Source organism: Aphelocoma coerulescens, chromosome 4, assembly GCF_041296385.1.
Source record: "Aphelocoma coerulescens isolate FSJ_1873_10779 chromosome 4, UR_Acoe_1.0, whole genome shotgun sequence".
Classification (NCBI taxonomy): Eukaryota; Metazoa; Chordata; class Aves; order Passeriformes; family Corvidae; genus Aphelocoma; species Aphelocoma coerulescens.
Genome location: NC_091017.1, coordinates 22,603,883 through 22,624,550, shown reverse-complemented (window position 1 = coordinate 22,624,550; position 20,668 = coordinate 22,603,883). Strand labels below are relative to the sequence as shown.

The 20,668-nt window shown below is 38.6% G+C and overlaps 1 protein-coding gene across 1 annotated transcript in view; it reads right to left on the bottom strand.

The window, feature by feature from the left end:
- GRID2 (glutamate ionotropic receptor delta type subunit 2) overlaps positions 1-20,668 on the bottom strand; it is an 824,945-nt gene that overhangs the window by 741,418 nt on the left and 62,859 nt on the right. The gene's annotated exons all lie outside the window — the stretch shown is intronic.

Sequence of the window (20,668 nt, the reverse complement as noted above, 5' to 3'; positions counted from 1 at the left end):
TTATAGGGAATATTAATATAATAAAATGGTAGTAGTGTTCCTTGTATGCCTGTTAGATAGATAGCAGCAATTCAACATGCACAAGATTGTTCCATTTTCAAAGAGCTCTAGCAACATATTTTTAACCTTTATTGCTGAGCAATTACAGATATTTGTTTCCTACAAGAAGACTGAGTCCTTAAAAAGCAAAGAAAATTTGTGTCCTGTAAGCATGGATGTAAAATTACCACCAGAGGTGAAGCAGGATTTTCCCTGCAATTAAGGACAGCAGGAACAGGGTCAGTGTAGGAGGCTGAATGAAGTTCAAACTGTATGCTTTATTTTTCAAGCCCTGTTTAGAAGTGTTTATGAAAGCTTGAATTGTCAAACGAGCTGGGTCTCCTTCCTCAGTTCTTTGCTTTTGTTACTTGCAGAAGAACTAAATGATAGTTCTCACCTGATACTTGTGTAACGAACCTTAATTGGGCTGAAGAAGTATTATTAGTTAGGAAGAGAGTTATAACTGGAAACTGGTACACCTTAATTGAAAAAAAACTACTCATAATCACAGCACATTCTTTGAGAAGGGCATAATGAAATATCCCATCATGGTCTGAGGGCCTTGCAATTATCCACAGACCTCTGTTGAACAGTACAGACAATTTCCACAGGAAGTGAGATTTGTAAATATAAATGTGTCAATTTCATCAAAAACAGTCTATCCAAAAAAAAGGATGGTCAGCTATGTCAAAACAGAAAACAATCAAGGTTTAATAATTATTTAGGAAGTTAAATTCTTTCCTGTAGATAACTGTTATGTCAAGTTCTCTATATTTGAAATTATCAGCAAGCCTAAGATTCTTTCTAATTATGCAGGTAACTAAATAATAAACTAAAAACTTTTAGAAAACAGATGTGCCTTGCCACTCTGAACAGAGCTAAAAAAAAGGTATGTTTTTCCTTTACCAATGAATATTATAGCATTTATAAATCTAGGAAAGCTGTTCTTTTCCGAAATTATTTAGAAAGGTAAAAAGAAAAGCATTAAATAATTCCCTCACATTGCATATTCTCACTGCATTCAGAAAATGAAGGCCAAGGGAAAAACTGAAAATGCCAACATGCAAAATATATGCATTTCTATTTTAGGAGTTGAAGAAAGTGCTAATCTTTACTATCGTCTTTCCAAAAGAAATTGAAGCCATGGAAGCTGTAACAACATTAAATTATGAAATTGAGCTCTACAATAAGTTCTATCTTAATCCTACCCCCTCCTTTAAGTCGGTATTATGATCCAGACACCCATTAGTCAGTCTTGCCCTCTTTTTCTCCTTCTTGCAAAAGCTGTCCTACCTCTGGGAGGCACTCAGGAATGTGGAGAAAAAGTTAACGTGTAGAATTAGCATTCTTGCATTTAGTACTCTTGCATTTTCATGTATTCAAATACTTTACTTGTGATATATGTTTTTGAAGATGACACAGGACAATAAGCTTTTTAATCAGGAAATCCATCAAGGACTTTCTTTAAGAGCTTAGAATTTATTACCTCAGCTTTAAAGGATCACCTTCCTTCCAGAAATCCTACAGCTAGCAATCTGAAGAAATATCCCTGGTATAAGGGCTATAAGAAGAAGACGACTTTATTGCTCAAAGAAGACTTTACCAGATCATCTTTGGGTAGGTGTAAACTAAACTAGGTCTTCATGGGTGTTCTTCTCACTATGAAGTTGCAGGTACTACCTGCACAGTAACGAAAATTTGAAGTACTGCAGCTACTGCCTTGCTCTGTGCATATTCTGGGGTACACAGAAAAAAAAAACCACATATTCCTGCTTACAGTATCTCTCTGCAGACCTTGACTGGTCAGTCGTGCCTGTGGAGTAATGCCTCCAGGGCCGGTTTAACACACTTCATGGAATCATTTAGTTTGGAAAAGATCTTTAAGATCAAGCCCAACCATTAATCCAGCACTGCCAAGTCCATCACCAATCCATGTCTCTACACGCCCCTATCTAGGTATATTTAGAACACTTCCAGGGACAGTGATTCCGCCACTTCCCTGTTCCAACATTTGATCACACTTTCTGCAAAGAAATTTTTCCTAATATCCAGTCTAAACCTCCTCTGGTGCAACTTGAGACCATCTCCTCTTATCACTTGTTACCTGGGAGAAAAGACTGACCTCACCTGCCCACAACCTCCTTGCCCCAACTCTCTGCAGCGAAAGCAAGCAGCAGAGAACCAAAGGATAGGAGCAGCAAACTGAAGCTGTGGTGCTCTACCAGGCTGCTTTGGAAGTCTGTAGAGCCCTAATTAACCATCATGAATGAAGCAACTCCAGCACCAGCTTGCTGGTGGCACACAATTGCAGCAGTATTCTGCAAACCCTTTTCCCATCAATTGCCATTATGGAAAGCATGCTCTGGTGGAGGGTGGTCTCAAACTCTGCGTGCAAAAGAAGAGGAAGGAGCAGTTGTGCTGTACTGAACTCACGAGTATAACTTGAAAATGTTACTTCTTAATTCTGCAAGCATAATTTGGCCGTTTTTCCCCTTTAGCAGTGCTGCACTGGCAAGGCGTGCGAGGCCAGGATCCTGCAGAGCTCTGATATGCTCAAGGTTGCTCAGGCTTGTATTCTTCGCTGATGGCAATTGTAATACATTGCTAAGTTAATTGATGTACTGTCAGTGAGATTCATTTGCCTATCATTCTTTCAAGGATCCCACTTATTTGCTGCTGCTGTAGATGATGAAGCTGCACTTGTACCACAGTCAGGCCGAGTACAAAACACAGTTATATGCTAATCAGTCAGATGAGGGTGATTGAATGAGCACTTGAAAGGCTGAAGGCAAGATGGCACTAGTTCCCAGTTTGGAGCTAATGGCTGAAAACATTATGAATAAGTCTCACTGGCTACCTCTTATCAGCGCAGCCAAAAGTGAATTTTTGTTAAGTATGTATCCTGCACACTTATTTTCTTTACTGATTTGTCCAACTGGAAATCAGTGCAACCAGCAATGTCAGCCTAGTTGCAAGGCAGGCAGTCAGTGCTGGACACCACATGTGCACATATCCAATAACAGGATTTAGATGTTGTGTGCACATCTTGTCTTGTGCTTTGCCAAGGGTTATACCATATCTGCATGATACAGGAGTGTAAGTCCACGCATATTTTAAATTCCTGGGATGCTGTGTAATAATTGCAAAGCACGATCCTGTAAAGCTTAATAGGTTTCAGGCAAGAGTAGATGTGCTGTTTAGTTACATCAGAAGTCTCATAAAATTAATTTCTACAGGTAATTTAATATTACCCCAAAACTTTACTAAAAGCTTTTGGCTCAACCATATCTTGTGAATTTCCTCATACATATGCTAAAGACAGCCAGTTAATAGAAGAAAAGCTAAGCAGTTAATATATTAAAGCACCATGGAAAAGGAGGTCCAGACAGACTAGTTGATCACAAGCAGTAAAAATACAGCTTCACGGTAATCATCATTTAAGATGAACATGCAAACAAAATTTCACATCCTAAGAACAGCTACAAGCAAAGATGTCTCAATAGTTCAACTGTGTTTTGCTAGGATAGAGATAAAATCATGCATTCCAAACTCCTCTTGAAATAAACCAAACACTTCCTTTGTAATTATAATCGCAATACAAATGAGGGAAATGAGCACAAATGCACAGGTAATTTGGCACTGCACTTATTCCATGGATCAACAGCACAGAGAAGAACATTTGTCAGAAAGAAGTTTCACATTCCATTCCTTTTTTTAAAAAAAAAAAAGTTGTGTGATAGAAACATAACACTATTCTAACATTTTCTTATTAGGGCACAGTATGAATTTTGGTAAATTTCTCTGCTGTGGAGGAAAGCATACCTATAGGGCCACTTGCAATATTTTTTAACAAGATATACTGAAACAGAACTACTGAAATGCAAAAGTCAGTGGGGGGTTGGGAGAGGAGTGAAATTAGCACCTTAGAAAGATAAAGAACAAGTGACAAAAAGACAAGATATGACATTTTCTTACTATGTTCAATTATAGGTGACCACTAGACAGTGTCCAGAACTGCAGAAGCATTTGACACAAACTATTGGTTTACAAAGTGACCTTTAAGAAATTTTGATTTTTTTTTTCTTCCCCTAGAGGCAATGCCTGAAAAAGTTAGTTACTTATCCAGTCACAGCGTGTGCTCTCTGAGAGCAATGTATCTATAGAAGTCTGTCTCCCTTATGGTAGATAAAAATGCAAAAAGCCCTCAAAAATATACATAAGTCTGAAGAAAACGATCAGCAGTTAATCTGGGTATCTTTTTTAATGCATCAGAATCAATTCCAAGTGTGAGTTTGCATGGAAAATGGTTTACACTAACATGCTGCTTCTACATACAACCTTACAGAGAAAAGGGTTCTTCTCCATTCTAAATTATATCATATATAGAAGATTCATACAAATACTTCAGATGTTTCATTTTGCAGTACACCAAAATGAGTGACACAGTCTACCTAATGTGCTGGTACACAGCAGTCTGGCATGAATAAACTGTGGATAATGCCAGGAATCCACATTTATCTGCAGGCTCCGTTAAAAACAAACCAACAAACCAAAATGTAGATTGTTTGTTTGTTTGTTTTAGGGAATTATGGAGGGCACTATCCTACACAGAGCTCCTTGCCTTGCATTCCCAAGGCTCCTGTATGTGGTGAAGGCAATGCTAGTAGAATAGTCTCTCCAAAAATTCTAGCCAAAAGAAGGACTGTGAGACCTGACTTGAAGCAGTTATTATTTCTCCATGGACAGCCCTGACTTCCTGAAGATCTTAAGGAAATAGTTGTGCATCTATATAACTTTGCTACTGAAGAGGAAATAAAAACCCTTTAATGTCCTCGTGTGATGACAAAGTAGAGCTGATTTCCATGGAGGGATCATTCTGTCCAAACACTTCTGAGTTTTATAACAGGAAGTGTCAACCAAAACAAAAGCCTTGTGTAGAAGTACACGTGTATTAGACACGACACTTCAGATTTAGCACTTTTAGTTGTAACAGGGCACCAGGATAAAAATAAGGATATCTGCACTTTGTAATTCTGCATGCTTCCCATACACAACGGCATTCACTAATTAACATTCTGATAAATGTCACACCCTTCTCACTGGGACTCCAGATTCACCCCAGTGTATTGGCGTGGCTCTGAAAAATAGATAACGTGCCTACAGAAGACCTTCATTAAAGTCCTGCACTAGGGACAGCACTAGATTATCCTTATTTACCCACAAGAGAGGAAAAGCCAGGTGATATGATCTGATAGGTCAGAATAGGGTTTGATGCAACAGATCTGGCCTTAATTTTCCTGACACAGTGTTGAGTGTTAACTGATTTACAAAATGAATAGCACTTGCTGAGTAACTGCTCTGGTTTATATAAAGTGTTACATAAAGAGTCTTGCTTTAGGACAGATTAGATACGGAAATGTCTGAGCTTTTAGCAGTTCGACCTCTCAAGTGGAATCAAATCCCAAGGTTTCCCACACTGTGTATGAGGAACATCAAAAGTCTCTACAGAATGGGGCAATGAGTTCAAACTAGTCGGTGTAAAATGCTAACAATATCTGTGTACTGCTTCCCTTGCCCCAGGCCACCAAACCCTGCGCTGGTCTCACGCTGCGCCTGTCTTCGACCTATGCCAGCCCCAAATCCTCCCCAGGAGTCAAAGCACACAATTGCTCACAAGGACCTGATAAGCTTTTCCTCTAGGTGCTGGTTCTACTAATGCCAAGAGTAGTTTCCTTACGTTAAAGATGACTTTCTTGTACCCTCAATTCAGGAAACTGCAGAATGAGCTCAGTTGCTCTTCCAGAGCCAGAAAGAGCATGATGCTGTTATATGTTTCTTAAAAACTGTTAAGACATCACTTCTAAATCTGTGACTTGACTATCCCTCAATATCTTTTCTGACTGCCAAGAAAGGGCTCTAAACCAACAATATGCCCACAGATTTTTGTTTCAATATAATGCCCCTGCCTTTCTGCATACCAAATATCTGCAAGTAGAGTAAGGACATGGATAATAAAGACAAACTAGAAAACAAACCGCTTTGGCAGCAAGTAGCAACATAAGTAAATATAGAAAAGGACAGCAAGCTCCCAAAATAGCTGTCAAATTATAAAAGCAAGTAACTGGTTCTTTCTTCTATTAACTGAAGCTTCCCCTGTCCTACATGAGCCTCTAACAGTATCCAGGGACTCAGGGCATGCAACCACCCTACAGCTACAGGTCAGAATAAAAATGAAACTGAAATGAAGAAAACCCACAGCCTTCAAAGGTTGCAAGCAGCTTCTGGATGGATCCCTGCCCCCGCAAGGAGCCTGCAGGGTATACCTGGCTGAAAATAGGGGAACACTAGCTTTTGGATGGGCAAGTAAAATCACTCAGGTCCTATCAAATAAGGAGACAAAATCTTAAAGAAACTACTTAGGTGCTTTGTTGCTTTGCAATTGTGCATTCTGCAAGGCCAAAGACTGAATTTGCATGTTTCTAGCCAAGCCTTCTTATATTTAACTCTTTAGACATGGACTGTTGATCAAATCTGAAACTAAGTGGTCCTAGCCACACTTAGACTTCTCTGAGAAATTTAGACAGCAAGGAGGTCTCACTGAAGCTCATGACTCAACAGGAGGCACAACAACCTAATTATAGCATAATCAATTATAATAAATGACAGTGTTGTTATTTAGACACTGCACTGCAATATTTAAACACTGAATTAGCAAGAAATCTAATCATAACCATCCATGTCATCGTTGTGTCCTACTTCTCAGACCTGGCTGAGAACCTTCCTCTCTTGATAGCTCTGCTACAGATATCAGAACTAGAAGGAAGATACGTTAATTCTCACTGAAGAGCGTGTACTTAGTCCAAAACCAAACGAATAGTTCCAATTCGATTAAGAATACACCTTTATAAACTCTACAGCAATCAACTAGGGAAGGACTTCTCCTTTGAACTGTTAATTTGCAGTCCTCTTCAGAAAAAATGACAATGTGAAAATGATAACTTTCTATTCCCTTCACAAGCAGACAGTCTCACATGATCTGACTTCAGGTCAAATAAAAGATGATATATTTTACTCCTCCTTGTCCTGCAGGATTGGGATAGATTGAATCATCTGCATGCTATTTCTATACCTGCCTGACAGAACTGTCACTAAGTACTAATCAATTACACCTGGCAAATGTATTGTGAAGAAGGCTTAAATTAGCTCTGTTTCCAGTGATCAAATGAATGCTAGAAACATGCAATCATAATTGTTAACCATAGCTGTTTACAGAGCTAGCAGTTTGTTTGCAAGATGAATAACTTCTAAATTAACTGTGCTCATTTAATAAATAACTATCAACTGTCTATTTCCAAGTCGGTTTATAACTAATTAACTCAGTCAATAGATAGATATATCTGGGCTATCTTTATCAAAGAAACCAATAGCAATCACCAAGACTGTTTTCAGAATAAAATTCCCCCCTTACTACCATTATCAATATTTAATTGCCAAATGAAACAACTACCTTAAAATGCAGTTCTGTACCCATTGATCCTGAAAGGCATTTGGCAGAGTACAAATTCCAGGAATTAAAGGTGCCAGAGTAAAACAAAAGAGCAGCCAGTAATATAGAGGCAGTCACAGCTCATAGTCTGGGGTTCATTCTGCAATCATAAGGTTTCTGAAAAAATTGTGCATCAGATGAGCACAACAGACAAGCAGCAGTCGAAGTTAAATTTGGTAAAATCCCATGAACCTTCCTCTAAAGAGCTTTTCTTTCAACAAAAAGCAACAGTTGATTTATCTCATTTAGACAACATGCTGGAACCAATTGAAAAGTCTTTTGAACACACACGACAATCATAGTGAGGTTTTTTCACCCCCTAGGATAGGTCAACCAAATGTTATTTTACAAGGGCATTCTTAGGGTTTACCTGCCTTTACAAGGTCACCTTCTATAACTAGTGATAGCTGGAATTTTGCAAGTGCTCCATCTATGGAAGCATTCAGAACTGTACAAGTTTTAATGTTGGCACAGCTTTATCTATCAAGTTTCTTCCAAAAGAAAAAGACAGACTTTCATATGCTGCCTTCCTCCAAGCTACATTTAACTGTGATCACTGACCTGATTTAAGGATGCAGAGGCTAGACAACAATTTCACACAGAAAATTTCACACAGTTCCCTACGCCTTCAGCTGGTGAACTGAACATACTGGACACCGCAGGTGTGATAAGCTAAGTACCTACACTGTCCATCCATGTCCTGACCCTCGGGTGCATTCACACTGTGCAGTCACATAACCTTCCAAACCCTTTCTGGGATGTAGAGGCATCTGAAATCAGCAGATCAGGGGCACATGCTTTCTTACAGCAGGTCCCCCGTGTTCATGCTGAAGTGCCAAGAGTACTTCAGATCTACAGGAGAGGAAGACACAGGATTCAGAGGCAGCTCTGGCTGCCAACAGGACAGGTTGCACTGCAGCAGCATCCAAGAACCCCTGAAGACCACTTGTGATACTAAACACGAAAGAGGAAACAGCAGCCTGAAAGAACTCTGAATGGAAGTACAACCACAAATTACAATAGCTTGACAAAAATACTTATTTACAAAACTGAGACTCGAACTCACATTTTGCTTTCCTCATGGTATATAAGCATGTTTAACACACCCTCAAGGTCTTCAGACCTGATCATGCCCACACACCATTATTCCTCTCTATAGTTTCACTTGACCCACCCCAAGCCTACGAAGTAGCATTCGGCCACACTGCACATAACTCAGGAGGAGATAAAAGACTTACCTGGGAAGCATCTTACTCTTTTTAATCTCCTTCTGGGACCTGATCTAACCAAGTGATACTTACTGAAATACATCTACTGACCCAGAGTAATTACTTGGTCTGTAATAGCAGCCTAGCCTTGAAGTGCTGCCTTCCTTTATGTTTAGAAAATGCAGAAGATGTCTGGCGCTTGACCACATCAATACCTGCACATAAGATCCAAAGAAATTGTTTCAAAGAAACTAATACAGAAAACTAGTAGGTTGACATTTCCAGTTTAACTCAGGCAGTGAAGACACTGCAGAAGCTGAGGGGGAATATTGGAATACTAAGCACAGAGATGTTACAGAATTTGAAGGAAAAAGATACCAGAATAATGTTAGAAAGGTTATAATAAATTTATAGAAATACTAAGTAGAGCCATAATTTTTATAATACTCAAAATGACCTGATTTTTTTGCTCTGATTTGTAGTACTTGAACCAGCCCCAACCTTCTCCTTCACTAGCACTGTCCTAACCTGGTACTAGATCCAGTCTACAAACAATTACAGGGAAAGCATTTAACCTTTAGATGGATAAATTGAGGCTCCCAAGTAATCCACAGCACGATAAGCAAGCTGGAGTTGTGTTGCTCTCACAGTGCAACTTCAGCCTGTTTAATGATAACATTGACCATAAAGGAAAGTTGCAGCCTCTTCGTTCTAAGGTACCCCAAAGATTATTTTGACCTCAAAACCATCAGGGGTTAAGAGAGTGAATGAAGGTGCTGTAATACTAAAGCCTAGTTTGCCTGCTAAAGTCTTATAATGCTCTTCTGGGAAAGACAGGGCAAAACTTTCCTCTATGGTTTTTTTTTTCCTCTTTGTTTGTTTTCAGGGTATTTTTGGTTTTTTTTCTTCTCTTTTCTTCAATGACTGGGATAAAACTGACATTGTGCAACACAAAATAGTCCAGAACAGTGTTTCATACCTCTCTAAGAGCCCAAAATTCACACAGTTTCATGCAGTGGAGGGGCAAAGACAGCACACTGAAATTAAGTAGCCTGTATATAACCTGGCAGTCAAAAGGGACTTGAAAAAGCTTTTCACATCTGCCAGTATATCATGGCTCATTGCAGGTGAGCATAAAGAAAACCTTTTAAATATTGTAGCAGCACCTGCAGCAAAACGTTATCCTCCAAGTGTGACTCACTCTCACAGCTCCATTCATAACGTGGCTTGCACCTACTGCTCAGTGCGGGCTCTGAGGAAAGCTCTCACAGCTACACATGGCTGAGCAGAGCCGGATCACTGCAGAGCCTGCAGTCAGCAGAGGGCAGTGGAAATTATTTTCTTCTCTGAAACTTTGTGTAATGCTTTTATTATCCTCTGCATTTAGAAACTTCCCTGATACTGATCTCCCACGGTGTTATAATGAACTGAGTAGAAAAGCTCATTTTTTTTTTACTTTGTCTTATGCCTCAGGCTTCTGGAAGGTATTAGTCCCTCACACCTCCTTGATTTTAAATTTCGCTTTATATAGTAGACATACTGGAAAATAGTCCCACTCGAGTATTTATTTCACCACGTATTAAGCAATCTGATTTTAAAAGATACAGAGCTCTAGATATAAAACAACTCCTAGCTCCTCAGCAATCCATTGCAAGCAATTTTCTCAATTTGACATTGTTACAGTACATCTACACGCAGCAGCAGAGAGAGAAGTAGTTTAGATGGGCCAGGGGCTGTCATCACAGGCACTGCTTGATTTCGATTTGCTTGAGCTAAAGTCTCATCCCAGCTGGATCAGCAACTGGTAATTAAAATAGATCAGTTCATCATACCAGGAAATACTGAGAGAGCACTGTTTCATGCTATTAGCTATGTGCACTTAGTAACTTCAATTAAAAAAAAAAAAGGGGGGGAAAAATTAAAAACTAGAGCATTTGTCTTGCCTAATCCACACCACCTATTTCTACTGCATGATGACATAACAACCTGGAGGCCATTTTCCTTTAAACTTCCTCATCATACTCTATATGGATAAATTAATAAATTAAAGTTACCAGGTTTTTGAAATTACCTTTTTCTTTAATGGACAAATGATTAAAGGGTGAGAAAACAACCCACTCTGCAGCATCCAAATACCATATTAATCCCATTGCTAATAAATATCCTTTCCTTGCTGAAAGGCTGTTTGAAAATTTTGAGAAGAACAGCATATTGCTACAGCAAAAGTGAATTATAACACATTTTCAGCTAGTTATTCTTTCTAAAGTAAAAGCATGCACAGCCAGAATGGTCAGAGCCACCACAAACAAATCTGCACCTCTGGAAAAAGCTGCAAGAGCTAAAGGTTTCTCAGAGTTACTGTACAGTAAGAAGGCTATCTTAAATGCATGCAGCTACTTCTGATAAGCCTCTAGCTTCTTTTATCAGAGGACCATTAGCCTTCATTTTATTCATAAGATGCAGAGAGGCCAAGGAAGGGTAGAAAGATAGAGAAGGAAGACAGATGTACCTTATCAGGAAATAAAGCTACTGCCAGCACTCCTTGTGTTACTATTGGGTCCCCAGTTTCTTTGCAAACCTTGATCCTGTCTCTAGCTCCCAAATGACTACAGATTTACTGAAAAGCATCTGAGCAGATATTTGGTACCAAATTCTTGTTTTAGAACCAGCATACTTATGTCTTTCTGCAAACTTCTTGTAAATCAAATTAACAAAACTCAGAAAGCAACACTGTGTCTGAAAGCAGATAGTGTGTCCTATTAAAGTGTATTTTATACTATTTACTAATAAAACCATCATAATTAAAATAGAAAAGCTATACTAATTATTCCTGAGGACAGAGATGTGTCCAGCAGGTTTCAGCCAGGACCATACGTTCCTAGTTATCCCTTAGTCCATAATGCTGCCCTCAAGTTGTTACATTGTCACCTGCTTGCTATAAATCCTACATGCAACTGCAAATTCTACAATATTTTATTTTTACTCTAGAAAGCAATAGAAAAAAGAAAAATTTTTCTAGATAGAAAAATTATATTGTGTCTAACACTTTGTCTCATTTCTCTAAATTTCAAGTATTACTAATAGTTCATGGAGATCATTTTATGTAAGTTATCTTAACTTGGTTCAGGGGCCCATCAAAAACAAATAAAGTTTCATCTATAACTATCATACACTCCTGATACCCAATTTATCTGAGTTATAAAGGAACATCAAAAGCTTTCCTCCTACTTTCCTGAGGTTTTGTAGGTTGTTGGCTTTGGGTGTGCTGATACCTTGTAAAAAATATTTATATATCTATATAAAATTGACATTATGTCAAAACAACACAAGCAGCATCTTCCAAAGAAATTCTTTAAAGATATCAGTTGCTGACAAGTACAGACAGACTGTGAAGTCTAATCTTTACAACAGTATAATACCTCAGTGGGGACCACGGTTGTATCCTCAGCAGCACTGCAAAAAGCCAAAATTAACTCAGCCTAACCTTTTGAAGTTAAGCAGGTAGAGACAAACAGCCCAAAACTCCCCCAGTCCTGCCAAATATCAATGTTTGCAGCAGTCACCTCAACATCATGATTTGTTTTCTAGGCATACACACAAATGCTTATGACCTGATTACTCAGCATCTAGTTATGAGATCCTTGAAAGGCTTTTCATTGGGAATAGAAAAAAAGTTTTGACATCCTGAGAACGAAGTGAAAATTAATGAAATTCATCCAATAACATAAAGGCTGCTTACAGTCAAAAGGCACAGAAAATGAAGGTGAAAGGAGCCCAGATATTCCATCTCCTTCTCCATCCCTTTCCCACTGCTGCTTATGCTCCCTTTGAGCAGTTCTCAGCAATCTGATCAGCATTTAGCTTAACTTTACCCAAAACTGACCTTAATTATTTTATAACAAGTCTCTATGAAAGTCCTCCAGCTTCTGGAGCAGCTCCCCCCAAGTAAGTAGCTGAGGGCTCCAAAGATATGCAACACTCCCCCTGATTTTGCTCTAATCTGAAAAGGGGTGTAGTAGGCACTTATCTGCACAGGGGATTCAAATTTACAGCTCTAGAGTTTAGCACACAACCTTACAAAGGTCCTCAGTAAATGTGTATTTATCAAAACTTGCTATTTTCGCTGTCTAGAAATAGAGATTTTGCCTTACCAATGCTCAGCATCACATCTTCAATACCAGGGCTTCTACAGCCATAGAGAAATATTTTAAATTTAAGCGGAGGGGTGGGTGGAGTTGTGGTGTGTATATTGATCCCAAAATCAAGGTTTTAATGAATTCCAGCTGCTGGCAAGGCTACTTAGAGTCACCTGTTGCAGCAATCTGTGATGTCTGTAAAACTTAAATACTAGAAATTTTTCTCTCTTGTCTTATAAGGCTGCTCAGGCTGTTCAAAACTGAAGAAAAGTGCACCTGAAACTTTTTCACTATGGTAACCCATCCTGTGCCCAAAACGGTTATGGATAATTAACTACTTTCCAAACTCCTGGTGTTTTCAAAACTGCACATAATATTTCTCATATTGAAAAAAAAGAAAAAAAAAAAAGGCACTTTTTCATACAAGTATTGTTCATCCCCTTCAAATTTAAAAGTTTCTTTTCCTAGGTACTGTCTCACATAGCAGGTACTGTCTCACAGGTGTCAGATTTTCTCAGTTTCCAAATATTTGTAAGGTCTTCACATGTCTGCATAGGCAAGAGCCTTTTAACAGATTTTCTTCATACTTCAGGTGAGGCTGAGAGGAAAAAAACCCTGCAGATTTATCCTCCCCAAATGGTGTGTGTCCTCAGTTTTCATGCCAGCAGCCTTTATCATTGCCTTTCTTGGGGCATTCTTTGGGGACTCTGTTATATAGGAACCTAGCTTGCTTTCGCTGCACGTAAAGGATAATCTCCTAATGCACAGTCTCTGCAAAATCATTCTATTTGTCCCGGGAACAGTAGCAAGATATGAGAGTTCAAATGTGGCAACACGTAAGTGCATCTCTATAAACTCTAGAGAGTTTCACTGCACAGCTACACAGCTCTCACTGGGAATATTCTTGCCTTTCAGACCACTGCCTGCTGTGGCCAAGCTGTACAAATCTGAAAGGTTTTGTATTACAGATTATGACAACCCCAGGATATGACCTGTAGACAGTAATATGAGAATTCACTAGGGCTCAAGTTTAGAGGTTTGGGGTTTTTTTCTACTCCTCAAGTCTTCCTACTTCATTAGGGAGAATACAGTGTATTAACCAAATCTGACCCAGTCTTATCTACTGGAAAGTGCCTTTAAAGGAATATATTATAAAATAGTATTAATTATAATAGCTCTCATACTCCTGCCATAAAAATGCTAAAATATTGAGACTGTTGTAAAGCAAATTATTTTATGAGTTACAGAACCATTTGGCACTGAAACTTTCCTTTTTTCTTGACCTGTCTTATCTTTACACTTACCAAGCTAAGCCAACAGCTGTAGCTATACCTTTGGCAGGGAGCACAACCTGGATTTAGATGCCAAGCATATGAATACTTTGCGTTTTACTCCATCTCTCTACCACCCTCAGGAACAGACTCAAGGTCTGCATATGATCTTTTCTGATCAGTTACTTGGCAAGGTCTTTGAGAAAAACTGATCACTGGCAGTAGAGCTGCACTGACTGCAAAAAGAGCTACAGAAAGACTCAGAAAATTTAATTTGGTTTGATATCAGTTGCTTAGACTCTCTGCCCAACAGATGATGTCCTACCACATAGCAAAGTTTAACAGTGTCCTCAAGCTTTTATTACCAAATGAAAATAGTTTAATGGTAAATCTCTTTTAGATCCTATGCCTACTTTCGACACAAAAGTTTCTCTTCAGTAGAATCCATCGGTAAGAGTAAACTCCAGCCACAATACTCAAAGCTGATGTTGTATGCAGTAGAATCCACTTAATCTTATTTGTTTCCAGCCCAAAAGCCTATGAGAAATTCTGGATTGAAAATGTGAAAGAAAAGAGTAACCGGAATTGCCTTTTTCCTCTCATTTTTTTAATTAGCCTGCCTAACTGGGTCTGAGCACTGTAGAGGAATGTGCAGGCTGGGAGAGAAGGAGTCTTTGTATGTGGAAAGGGTTTGGTAGTAGCTGAAGTAACTGCTCTTTTTTACAGTGACAGACAAGCAATTTGGTGGGAGGCATTTTAAACAGCAGGCATTTTAAAGTAGTTACTATCATTTAAGAACTCATTCAGTTGTAAGAGGTAGCAAATGTACAGCAGAAAGGGGATCTGTGCACGTTGTAATGTGAGAGGGGTGATACATTCATAAACCCACAGAGAACTCTCTGGCAGCATTGAAGCCACTGCCACAGCTACTCTTTTGCAGCCATAGAGAGCCAGAGGTGCTTTAGATTCCCAAATAATATTTCATATGCACACTACAGTGAAGAAGGCAGAGAGCATTCCTCTTGTTCCATAAACTTATGGGATCCATGCCTGCTTAAGGAGTCCATGCATACATGCAGTCCTTTAAACCAAAAATTTGCATCAGCGCTGACACTAGTTCTTATTGCACACGGCGTTATCAAGGCAGCTTTAAACGAAGGAATGTAAAGGCTCTGAAGAAATGGATTTGTACTGAAGTATCTTAATCAGAACCTTTGGAGGGGAGGTCATAAATAAACCTGGTATTTCATTTCAGCAAGCAATCCATCATCCCTATCATCCCATTGAGTTATAACAGCGTGGAGTGAGTTGTTATTTATGCACACAAACAATTCATGCCGAAGCATGTCAGTAACAAAGGAAGAAACAAACCACAAGCAGTCTCTAATAAAGTAACGAGTGCTAAGTAAGAAGAAGAGGTATGCAAAGCAGTATTCCATGACAGTAACACCATGCAAGGTCATGCTGAGTAGATAAAAACTTGGAATGACACAAAGAGCCACATACAAGAAGGGAAGAAAATTTTTTTTAAAAAGTTATTAATTTTTCTGAACACATCAAAATAATTTTGAGGATAATCCTGCCATTGCAGTATTCCAAGAGGACAGAAACATACTAACCATTCCTAAGCAAATGCTAAAGGTTAAAGAATTTTACATTCCACGTGTCATTTGTTACTTGATACAAGAACTGTTTTATCTTGAACACCATTAATACAAAACTTCCTAACATAACACAGGCTAACACTCTGCTAGTCATCATCCAAAAGCAACTTAAGAGTGAAAAACACAGATCTAGATATCAACAAGTTGAAATCTGACATAGTTATTTACTACCTGATATAATCCATTGCAAGATAATGAGTCAGTTTTACAGTCTTTGCTTGGGTAAAACTCCCATTCCTTTCTAAAAGAGCTCCATCTTCTCAAAAAAAGATCAGGCACTTAGATAAGAGGGCACTTTGGGAGGGACTGAGAGGATACTGAAGAAAGCCTAAAATATATTCAAGCATTTACATGACTCTTTCTACAGCAATTAAAAGAACAAATAAAATATGTAGACAATAAAATAGATAGACTTCTACTTTAAGTAGAAGGCAAACGTATCTACAGTAGTACTTGAACAAAATTTCGTCTCTCATCAATAAAAAGCAACTCCCAAACTCACACTATTGACTGCCTAGAAGATTATCTTGGAAAGCAGTTGCTTGACCTCTTTCTTGTCATTAGCCTTTCTGGTGTGTAAGTCTTTTCCTGTCATCCACAAAGCCCAGTGATGCAGGCAGCAGCTCATTGAAAGGATACAGAATTAAATGATACCAAGAAATAAGTGTAAAATGTAAGATAACCCAAACAGATCAAATCACTGTGATCAAAATAGAATCTATAAAGCAAGAGATGAACTACAACAATAAGTCGTCTATCACAGACCAGTGAAGTATGCATATTTGTAGGAGAGAAATAAACATTGTTACAAAGGACAAACAATCTGTGATGTCTTACATAAGCCTGAAGATGACCTTTACCTGAAGGGTTTCCCAGAAGACCTGTGTGGAGCACCTTGGGAAAATGCTGACTGTGAGAGCTTAGAGAAATCAAGAGAGAGCTGCATGCAAGACTAAACCAACACATGGCAGACATCAGCAAAAGCCCAGCCAGCTCCCAGCTAGGAAAACATGCCTTATCCACAGGTTATAGAATAAACACAGATGCAACAAAATGTGTCACCAGAGGAAAACAAAAATTTAAATTGGAGGCAAATGAAGCTTTTTGCACATGCATGACAAGAAATCCATTGAGCAAAACTAATTTTATGTCTGCGCTGGAGTAGCTGTCTTGCATGTTGAAAAAAAAAGACTACAATGCTAAGAAGGGAAGTACCACATAGCTCAGATTTTAGCAAAAAAAAATATAGAATCAAACAGCCCATCCAAATAAAATATTTCCTTTATTCATTTAAAAAAGGAATGGAAAGGCTTCTCATGGAACCTTATATTAGTATATTTGAATTTCCATGTACTGCAGGCTAAGAAGATACCACGCTCATTCATGCACCTCAGCGGATAGCAGCTCGTTATCCCACAACGTTACTTTGCTTCAAATTGCAAAGCATGACTGGTGTCACTCCATATTTGGGGGCATACAGAAAATAAATGATTTCCAAAATACATACATGTGAGGAAGAAAAGGAAGGAAAGGAAAGGAAGGACAGGAAGGAAAGAAAGAAGGGAGGGAAAGAAGAAGGGAGGGAAAGAAGAAGGGAGGGAAAGAAGAAGGGAGGGAAAGAACCCCTCACATTTTAATGATTTTATCTTCTTTATAATGAATACCAGAATTGATCATCAAGTCAGACCCTCATCCACTTGGTTCTCTGCTAACTCTGAGGGAAAAGCCAGGTTCAGTTCCAATGAATGGAGTTCAAATATTAATCAGTCATCTTCTGAACTGTGTGTTAAATATTTTCATAAAAGCTCAAGTATGAGGTTTTCTTTCAGAAGAATGCAGTGTGTGAGGTGGGTGCTTCATGCACAGCATACCCTAAACCTTTACTGTATCAAGGGAAGTGAAAAATGCTTCAAATAATCTGTAAACATTTCCACTATATAGTAAACAGGATTTATAAACTCCTTGAAAACACAGAAAATAACCTACAGCTTCTTGAATTTTTTTATACTATTATGATTTTACACCAATTTATCTCCCCATAATAGCTTTTCTAGCACAAAAAGCCCTATTCACAGTATCAGAGCCAACTGATTCCTACAAGCCAGCTGTGCAAAATAGCTGTTGTCAAGGGGCAAAAAAGTCTGTATCAAACTCAGGAGTCACAAAGTAGGGTTTCTGTGCTGCTATATAGTTTTAAGAACTTGTTGAATCTTCCCCTTACCACCTATGTATTCTGATTCTTCATCATCCAACAAGAGAAGGAACTGAATAAATATTTTCAAAGAGATCCGCTGATCTCACATAAACAGGAACACATCAACAGCTTGGCAGAAATGTACATGGGTATGTGTTTATTTACATTTGTATGCATTCATGCTTTATGTTTCCTAAGTTCATATAGTGCAGAAGTTTAGAAATCTAAGTAAAAGAAAAATACTTTGTTTGTGTAGGAAGTGAGGGAAGAGTTTAACTCAAATATGTCACTTATTTTAGGAGATGCAAAATCACATCCAGTGAATGAATACAAGGAGACAGAGCGTTCAGACATACATGGATAGTTGGACCTTACAGAAAATTCTCTTTTTATATGGTAGCACATAGGGGTACATGCATGATTGTAATCTTGATTTTGGGCATGGACCCATAGGAATTGAAATGCATTCTGTTACAAGTCATCTTCACATCTTGGAGTCTTTCTCATTTGTGTGTTTGCATTTTAAAAGGGTTAAAAAAAAAAATCCAGACAGACTTGTCTGGACATATACTTGCAACAGAAAGAAATAATTGAGAAGAACAGTAAGTGCTAGTTGCTAAGCAATCCACTTTTCCTGGTCCAGATGGAGTGCCAACCTTCATGGGATTCTTACTCTTTCCCTTTAAACACTGTACAATAACATCATTTGAAAACATGCTCTCCAAATGGTGTCCTCTAAGTCTGTAGAGTGGAGTGCTTGGTTCAGCCTGGCTGAAGTCCTGAGTGCTGCCTGAGGAAAGCCCAGCTGTCAGGCACTTCCCCTGCCTCTGCATTCAGCAGTTGTCACGTTAGGAGCTCGTTGCATTTATGGGGACAGACAACTGCATTTGTAACTGCTCTGGGGTTTTTGTCTCCTTGGCAGGTGTGGAGGGGAAAAAAAAGGAGAGATGGAAACTCCACTGGTTCATGCCTATGCACTGCCAGCTGGAACAGGCTTTCTTCCCACTTTATTTCCACTCAGGATGAAACTACAAAAACAACCAAACCCAAGCCCTAAACAAACACAGGCACACACCCCAGAGCAAATTACACAAACGGGGGGGGGAGGGGGGAAGGAGAAAATCAGGAGTGGCAAAGCAAGGATTCATCACAGTTCAGCCTTGCTCAGCTCAGGCAAGACTGTAGGGGATTGTTCAACCACCAGGTTCAGGCAGCTCCCCCAGCTGCCTCCTAATTTCCTATTACAGCTGAACTAGAGCAGAATAGACCATGCCTAGTTACTTATAGAAACATATAGGAAACTCTTTTCCTATGACCTTTGCTAGCTTAATTTTCAGAAATACCAATCACTGTCACCAAGTTCCCAAGCAGATGTACCAATAAACAAGTTAAGCCAAACATTCAAATATTTATTTACTGACAACTTTCAACTATACCAAATATCACTTATACAAACATGGTAAGATTTAAATATCACAGTTGTGTTATTGCTGTAAGATGATGTGTAACAGCTGGAAATCTGCATTTTCTGGGTATTCAATATTACTGAACAATGTTAAAGAACATATTGCTCTCATAGGGCCCGATTCGTGAAGATGAGGAGCTCTGACGCCCACTTCCTTTGCTGGGAGCCATGAGAATTCATCTCAGAGGAACATTTTGGAAGGGTGAACTTCAAATTAGATTATTTTATTATTATTATTATTACATTCTGGATCTTATAATAAGCACAGCTGTTTACTTATGCGCTAACTATATTTAAATAGACATTAGAGGTTAAAATTTGATTTTCTAATTTCAATATTATGTGCAAATGGTCTTGCTGCTGCCAAAAAGTCATAGTGTGCTATAAAAATCCATAACCATCTTCATCTTTGTTTTCATACTTCACATACATGCTAGAATGGATAAACATGCTGACATTCAGAAACAGCAATGAGTTTTTTGGAACATCTCAAAAAAGGATACCGTAGAGCTAGCTGCATATCACAGCCAATGCAACACATTTGAAAAGACTGCTTGTTATTTTACTTTTTTTCATGGTTATCAGATACTTTGCCAGACTATGTTATACCAAGACCAAACCAGGAGAGGTTTCCCCTTTCTTCCAGTTTCCTTCCATTGCTCTGCTCATCTAGCAAAGGAATTGCCACCACTTGTTGCCCCTGCAGTGGGATGTAGAGCACTTCTTTACTGTATCACAGTAAAGTCAACTGAATAAGGCTCTTTTTCAGAAAGGGGGGTATGCTGCACCCCAAAGCAAAAAAAGAAAAAAAAAGAATGTTTCTTAACTACCTTTTGGCTTTATTGCACTTTCCCAATTCTGCATGTTGTACTGAATGTGTAAAACTCTTCTCCTTAAATAAGGTAATTCCATGAATGTGCTTTGTTTGTCTTTTTATCATTAGAAGCAATTCAAGAAATTGGAGGAATAAGAATTTTTTCTGTCTTTTCTGTTGCAATTGCTAGTCTACATCAAGTTATTGATTAAAAAAAGATGTGTCTTCATTTATAATTCTATTACACTCTGAAGAGCCTGTAAAGAGAGTTGGAATATGAGCTCTTTTTTTTTGTGAGCTGCAAGCATATCTTGGTTGGATTTTCAGCAGT